The following is an 8,829-nucleotide window of genomic DNA, read 5'->3' on the forward strand; positions in this document are numbered from 1 at the left end:
CTTTTCTTCATCATCATCATCATCTCAGCCATAAGACGTCCACTGCTGAAGACAGGCCTCCCCCTTACTTTCTTTTCTTGGTCTAACTCTATTTACCTAATGGGGTTGCAACAGTTTAACACTGACATAATGTCAGAACTGTCACGAGTGATGATTATGGACGCAATTAGGTACATTGCCACTGCTTAAAAAATTATCGAAAACTAATTACGCTCTGGTAGTTAAGACTAACAATATAAAACAAAAATAATAACACGGTGATGAAATTAATACGATGTACATATTTAAATCAATTGTGGTGCACGTGGTGCCAAATTGATCTAGACCCATGCCCCTAATACATCTGTCTGATCTGTCACAAAACTAAATGCCCCCTTGTATAAAAATCTAACAAGCCATTTCGGCAACAGAAACACAACAATCGCAAAATGCTGGATTTGTCCACCCTCTGAAGCAGTCAATGAAAAAAAAATTAAATTCCCTTAAAATTTCTTGATAACTGAACTTTTTTTCTCGAGAAGGTTTCAAATTCAAAACTATTCCAATGGAATCCCAAGAGAATGCTTAAGTACACAAAAGTGCTCACTAAACTGTAGATAAATGAAATTCTTTAAAAACCTTGGGAAACTTTTTTACAAATGGTAACAAAACGGTCTTGTCTTATTGCCTTGGAGAGTTATTTCTCAACTTTTCAATCCTCCCCGCACTTACAACTTTTCCCATCACTATGACTCTCCTTCAAGGAGATACAAAAAACAGAAGAAGTCTCGTGAATAGACGTTTAAATATACTACATAAGTTTTTATCCAGCAAAGTGGAAAGAAGTTTCAAAAACTTGATTTTAATATTTATATAAGTCAATTTATGAACATCATCTTTTTCTAGAATTAAAGCGTTTTCATGTATTTGTGATTTACTAGGTATCCTACTAATAGGTACGTATTATACCGACCGCTCTGGCCTAGTGGGTAGTGGCCCTGCCTATGAAGCCCATGGTCCTGTGTTCAAATCCCGGTAAGGGCATTTATTTGTGTGATGAGCACAGATATTAGTTACTGAGTCATGGGTGTTTTCTTTTTGTATTTAAGTATTTATTATTTATTTTATTTAGAAATTTAATTCAGGCAACAAGCCATATTACAAATACCTTACAGACTAACACACATAATGTATTTTATAAACTTAAAACTAAACACTATTTAGTCGACAAAACGGCGTGGCTCCGTTGCATCGGCTGCTCTTGTGTCGGCTGTTGTTGTGTGTTGTTGTGTCTTGTGTGTTGTGTGATTATATATTGTATATATCGTTGTCCAAGTACCCACAACACAAGCCTTTTTGATCTTACTGTGTGACTCAGCCAATATGTGTAAAAATATCCTAATAAAGTTTTAAGTATAATATTTATTTATAGTTATTAAAGTTCGTATGTTTGCTCCTCAATCAACTAGATATAATCTAGAATAAACAATTGAACTTTTTTCTCAACGCGTGAAATATAGCCATTCTATAATGCACGTTCTAACATGACTCAAACGTTCACTAAATCATAAAATTGACGTAGTAACGATTAATTTCATCTTATAAATCTCTTTCGATTCCCTTTTAATATGTGACTGTGCGGTCCAAGGTTCCTATAAATTAAATTGTTCGAAAAACTTACTTGGACCCAATTGTAATTTAGCGTGATCGTTAGAAGTTTTACGACCAATCTTCGGGTCTCCTGGCCATAATCTGTTTTAGTCGCTGCCATTAAACTTGCCTATCAGATTGTTCCTCGAGACTCCAATGATGGCTTCATTTACGTTACGTAATGTCGATGGGATATCAGAACTGCCAATCCTTCAAATCCTATTGTCTTGATCCGAACCGGCTTTATTGAGACGCCGCGCACAACTAATTCGACATTTAAATAAATAATAAATATTATAAGGACATTCTTACACAAATTGCTAAGTCCCACGGTAAGCTCAAAAAGGCTTCTGCTGTGGATACCCAGACAACGTTAAATATAACATACAAATACGTAAATACATAGAAAACATCCATGACTTAGGAATAAATATCTGTGTTCATCACACAAATAAATGCCGACAGACCGGTCGTCATTTATTTATTTTTGCAAATAGACCAATGCAATATTAAGATACAAGTATAAGTAACTGTCCTTTTTAAGCTTCCGCTGTCTGTCTGTTACTCCGTCAGACAGTCGCTATATCCCAAGTACGCTTATACTAATTACTGTTACTGACATATATGATATATGTCATACAGCAGACAAATAGCGTCATTGCTTTGAAAAAATCTCGTATCTTGCACTGCTACTCAAAGTTAAAACGCAGTAACTCTATGCATCCCATACATAATTGATCGAACAAGATACGAGTATTTACGAGTTTTTAGTCACGATTGATAGTAGTTTATTTTTATTAAGTGGACCTATAGTCGCATACTTAAGTACCTTTACGCATTCACGCACACAGATGCTTGATGGTTTGACCCCGCTTAAAAAATGGGAACCCCATCCTTTAAAAAAAGAAAAAGAAAAGAAAAGGGAATACTTGCGGACACGCATGTAGAGTTACGACGCGGCCGGATATAAAATGATGTTACGAAGATATACTTACTCAAGTTAAAGTTACTTACGTGGCTGAGACGCAATTCAGTTAAAACGAGATCCTTTTTCCCGTGAAATTGCGTTTAGCGAACATTTTTTCGAAAGAGTAACTATAATAGCTATGCTAATTTGAATAGGTACTTTATAATACAAACAACTTTCTTTTGTGAGGTGAGAGATGCTAAAATGTGACGCAACTATCATAAGTATAGGTGCTTTTGCGTTTATAATACACTTAAATTCATTATGACCTTTAGAATAGAATAGAATATTCTTTATTTGCTTAAAATATGGTACAATGAGTTGGTAAGGATAACATATATCTGTGCTTAAACATATTTTGCTAGTTTAGCATGCAAATGTACACTTAAACTAAACTTAACTAAATACCTATTTAACCTAGTCTATTCAATATTATCTAACATGCAAAACAGGTCATCTGTAGTGTAAAACATCTTAGTTTTTAGCCAACGATAAAGTTGTGCTTTAAATGAATTAAGAGGGAGATCCTTAACATTATCAGGAAGAGCATTAAATATTCGTATACACATATAATAGCTACTTTTCATGAAAAGGGAAGTATCTGGAACAAAATCAATTACAAGTCTGTTTGGGTTCCTTGTGTTTCTATGATATATATCTTTAGCTTTTTTGAACAGATGTGGGTATTTCTTTACAAAAACAGCTGCTTCAAAAATATACATACATGGTAATGTCAGAATTTCATGCTTTGCAAATAATGGCCTACATGATTCCCGTTGTGGGATGAGGCAGTCGGAAAAACACTCCAGTTGCCAAAAAAACAATAATTAGTTTTAAAAAAATGTAATGCATCAAAAACTGTGCTTTTTGCAGATTGCAAATTCTTGATGTGCTCTTAACAGGGATTAAGCGATTTCATACATTTCATATACCTACATCTACTCGCAAAATTCAACATAATTTGGCTGCCTTCATTCAAAGCTTTCAGTTTTCTTTTATGTATGTGAATATAATTCATAAGATTCTTCTTAACTATGCTAATAAATATATCTTCTTTATCGAAATAATTTTCCGTTTCTCAGCACTTTATTCTATAAAGTGCTTGTTGCTAGGCCTACTTGAATAATAAATTAAATCTTGAATTTGGAAGACGTAAATTAATTAAGTAAGTACTTATTAATTAAATCAAATCGGCATAAGACTCAAAACAATCCATAATATTATTTTAAAAATATATTTAGTTTTATTTTTGAAAAATGGGGATTACTACTGGTCTGAGGATTAGTCATCATCATCATCATCATCATAACTTAAGTGCTTTGCTCTTGTCGGTGGAGCAATCGCCAATCATTTCTTTCTTGTGCCAGTCTTTTAATTTCCACATACGACGCATTATTTTTTATTTGGCTGAGATAAGTGATTCTAGGTCTCCCTTCTTCTCTTGTCTTTAGGATTAGTCACTTAACCGGAAAAAAGAAAATTTACTTTATGTGAACCATAGACTAGGAATCCTCTAGACCGAGTTTAGAGCAATTATTTCATGCAACCGATGATGCCAAAAATGCGGGGGTGCGCGGGACGAGGTGAGCGAAGTCCCGTGCCGTGATTGGTCCGTTCAAAGACACGGACGTCACACAAAGACACTTTTGGCTCGAACATGGAGCAAAACTACCGTATGCGTGGCAGAGGGTGAAGCGCGACTATGCTCAGTCTGGAGGATGTTTTGTCTGTGATGTGAACCAACTGCGCTTCTTAATTTTAGAACGAATTAAAAAAATAGATTAGGTAGTAAAACTCATCGCCGCTTAAATAATACATGCTGGAAGACCCAGCCGTTGAGCGATTTTCACAATTCCGAAGAGTAATTGCATTCCAAGTTTACCTCGCTAAGCATTTTTACCGAAAAATATCTGTGTAGGTACGGAAATAGCGGTACTTCGGATAATTCTGAGCTAGAAAAAGAGAGACGGCTAAAACGGTAAGCCGAAGCGTCAGACACAATTTTGGCTACGATACTTCCATTAAGTTAGCGCTCATTTCACCCCCCAAAACGCTTGCTAGAAACATTTTTATTCAACGTCTCGCATATAAATTGGGCTGAGTCAGGTCCAGCTCATTCTGTACTGAATTTGTATTCTCTTCCTTAACGAGAGCAAGTAAACGGTTGATAATGAGCATATAAAAACAGATGACAATCTCCATACAACGCCACGTTATTCATATTGCTGTACGGTCAGCCAAGAAAGTGGTCTACCACTTTTCGACTCTATTAATCAGATCGAAAACTGGTAGACCACTTTCTTGGCTGACTGTACCTATTCAATTTTAGTTTTGCTCCTACTACCACATTTGAAAAAAATAAAGGATCCTTAGGAGATAAACAACACGTAACAGAATTAAATGGCGAGGATCATTGCTCGAAGAATCGAAAAATGGTTAGTGTCAAAAGGATTTTGAGTAGTGCCACCTTACCTTAGGAAGAAGGCCTACAAAGAATCAACCGCCTACCCAAGATAACAATCGTTTACAGATAACGAAACGCTATTGTCTCTCTATCATCCTTCAATATTAGTGCGATGAAGGCGGATTGCGTTTCGTTTCGTTTTACTGTGAATGTTCTTGTCTGAGGTAAATACTCGGCTGCAGTCACTATACTTGCCGCAATACCAACTGGCAACTGAGATGATAATGTTCTTTTTTACCCTTGTTAAGACCAACCAAGAGTGAAAGAGATAGCATTATTACCCGACTCGCCACTTCGGTTTGCGGCAAGTATAGACGGTTGGAAGTACTGGGCAAGGCGTAACAGTACCTACTCGGACCATGTTTTATTTTATTATCGCTGTTTCTACAGACAACCTGGATACCTGGATACGACGGGGATACGTCGCGCCTTGTTATATAATCAAGGTCCGCTTTAAACAAACCAACAATTTCACTAATTTTTAGGAAAAATTAGGGCTCTATAGTTTGGCAACAGTCGTTATGCTAGTATTATATCCTCAAATATTGAGATAAATTTTTTTCTGCCGTTACTGACAAAACTTTTATTTTTCACGTAACAGCGTGATAATTATCAAAGACAAACGTCTCATTTTATCACCCGGTATTCAAACATAAAGTATTTCATTGACAGTTGCCTTTAATAGCTCAGTAACATGAGTGTCAGTGTCACACAGCCTATTATAGCATTTATAGCATGTGAGCCCTAAACTTTATCTATAACGCCCCGGGCAATGGGTACATCGGTTGGCAATTACAAGCGCTGCACATGAAACTAATTATCTACAAGTAGAACGGGTTAAATAATAAACGTATCATAATCGTTCATCAATGTGTTAAGCGTTTATGAAATAAGCAATATTCGTATTAAATTGTCCGTCAGGAAGATTTAAAATATAATTGTTATATAACAACCAGTAAGTACATGTCTTTAGTCAATGTAAATAATTATCATTATCGTATATATATATATACATATAGGTACAACTCTGTGATAAAATAACGCTACACAATGAATTCCGAGACATTTGATTTGAATTTTCCCGTTTATTAAAATTATGTAAATGAGCTATACGACAGTGTATGGACAAGTTAAATATCTATGATCATAAATATCATAATCATAATCATTTATTTGTTGCAACCATAATAACGGCACCAATCATGAGAAATTTACTCGTAAGAGAAAATTTGAATTATATTTAATGTTTCACTGATACTCGTAACCTGTTAATTTTCTACCGCTTTGTGCGTTTGAATGTGAATGTCTTATAGACTTGCATGTTTGCAATGTATTGTTTCATTAGTATGCCATTACTTTTCCCTTAACGTCACGGTTGTAATCCATTTTCCCCTATCTGCCAACTTAACTACATTACTCTGGTGAAAACATGGAACAGATTAAGAGTTCCATATTTTGTTAGATCCTTAAATACAAAGTGAACAAAGCATTCAGGAATTTCGTAAAGAACGTCTTCAGTTTTATAAAATAAAAACCGAACTGAAAATTATGTCTTTATATTTTTTATATCTAACAATGTAAATCTGCCTTTAAAAATATTAAAATTAACATCGGCTTATTAGAGAATTTTATCCTAAATGTGATGTTTTAAATTCCTTTTAAAATAGCGTTAGGTAATGGCAAAAAAATTCGGTATATTTTAACACGACGGCCTGCCGGGGCTGATCCTTAAAACATTCCAAATTTACGTTATACTCGTAATTTGAAATATTTTCGCAATTTTAAATTCATTTGTCGGAGCATAACTAGGTAACCTACTTGTACCTATCCATGCCCAGAATATACCGTCAGACGTTTCCCTGTTTGCAGGTGTCTAATAATGACTACAAATTAATTTTACGCCAACAAAAATAATGAAGGTCGAAATGGTCTGCTTATTATAAATCGTGGATCTCGTAACACTGGGAAGAAAAAAATGTCTGGGTAAAAACCGAGGATTTTAGGTAAATTTTAGTATGCCATTATTTGAGCAACCGAACGCTGGGGTTTTTCGAGATTTGCGTGTGCACAAACATATCTGCTGTCGAAAATTCAGAACGTTGAAACGTTATTTTTTGTAAGAATAAATCGAGGTTATGGCATACCCACGGATTAAAATGAATAAAGTTTGGCCGGGCTTTACAATACGTTTAAAAGGTCGTTAGGACCAAAAACCTTTTTTAGAATAAGGTAAGGATATCATAAAAATAAATGGAATTTAAACCCTAATTTTCATGCCGGACCTTTTTAACAGACATCAGTGGCGGCGTATCCATAAAAGCCGATTCCCACCGGCTTGCCTGTTTTTGGACGTTTGAGCAGAGTTGTAAAGGAAATATGTAAACCAAATTAGCCCCGTCTTGCCTATGGATATGTTTGACGCGAGATGAAACCTTAGGAAAATATACCCATTTTGACATACCTATTTAGTTTAGGTACATCTAAGTAAGCTGGGTTTTTAGTTTATTATCTCTCATTCCGATCCGAAAAACCCTTCAAACCTTTTAATTTGTCTGGGTATTACTTTACTTTTTAACCGACTTCCAAATATCAAAGAAGGAGATTATCAATTTGGTTGTATGTTTTTTTTTATGTTTGCTACTCCATATCTCCGTCATTACTGGACCGATTTTGAAACTTTTTTTTTGTTTGTATGTATATGCATACAGATTGGTCCCGTTTTAGTCAAAACCCAGTTCTGATGATGGGATCCATGAGGAATCGAGAGATCAAATCTTAAAGGCATACTTATAGTGATTTTTGGGTTTTTATCAACAAATTAAGCATATACATCCAAAAAAGTGACATTTCATGAAGTGAAACTGCTGATGATGATCAGTACGGAACTCTACAACGACGCATAGTTCACGTTTGGCGATTTGTCGTCTTCGTTATATTTGTTAAGCAAGTTAAATTTTTAAGCCACATTTTTGTCAAGCTCGAGTTCTGATGATGGGATCCATGAGGAATCGAGGGAACTCCTCAAATCTTAAAGGCATGCATATAGAGATTTTTGTATTTACATCAGAACATCAAGCATTTTCATTAAAAACTGTCGCATTTGATGAAGTGGAACTGCTGATGATGAGCAGAACAGAACTCCTCAATGACGCATAGTTCACGTTTGGCAATTTTTCCTCTTCGTGTTAAGCAAGTTAAGTTTTAAAGCCACATTTTTGTCAAGCTCGAGTTCTGATGATGGGATCCATAAGGAATCGAGGGTAATCCTCAAATATTAAAGGCATAAGTATAGATTTTTTTGTATTTTCATCATAAAATCAAACATTTACATTAAAAACTGTCGCATTTGATGAAGTGGAACTGCTGATGGTGACCAGAACAGAACTCTTCAACGACGCATAGTACACGTTTGGTGATTTCGAATTTCGATTTTGACTTGGACTGCGACCCGGACTCGGACCCAGAACCTTTCGATTCGGATCCGGACCCGGACCTGGACTCGGACTCGGATTTGGACTCGGAACCGGACTCGGACCCGGACGCGGACCCGGACTCGGACATGGACTCGGACCCGGACTCGGACCCAGACACGGCACCGGTCTCGGAACCGGACTCGGACCCGGACACGGACCCGGACTCGGACCCGGTCTCGGGCCCGGGCTCGGAACCAAACTCGGAACCGGACTCGGACCCGGAATCGGACCCGGAATCGGTCCCGGAAGCGGGCTAGGATCCGGACTCGGACCCGGACTCGGACTCGGACCCGGAC

The sequence above is a fragment of the Cydia fagiglandana genome, chromosome 12, assembly GCF_963556715.1.
Source record: "Cydia fagiglandana chromosome 12, ilCydFagi1.1, whole genome shotgun sequence".
In the NCBI taxonomy this organism is placed as follows: domain Eukaryota; kingdom Metazoa; phylum Arthropoda; class Insecta; order Lepidoptera; family Tortricidae; genus Cydia; species Cydia fagiglandana.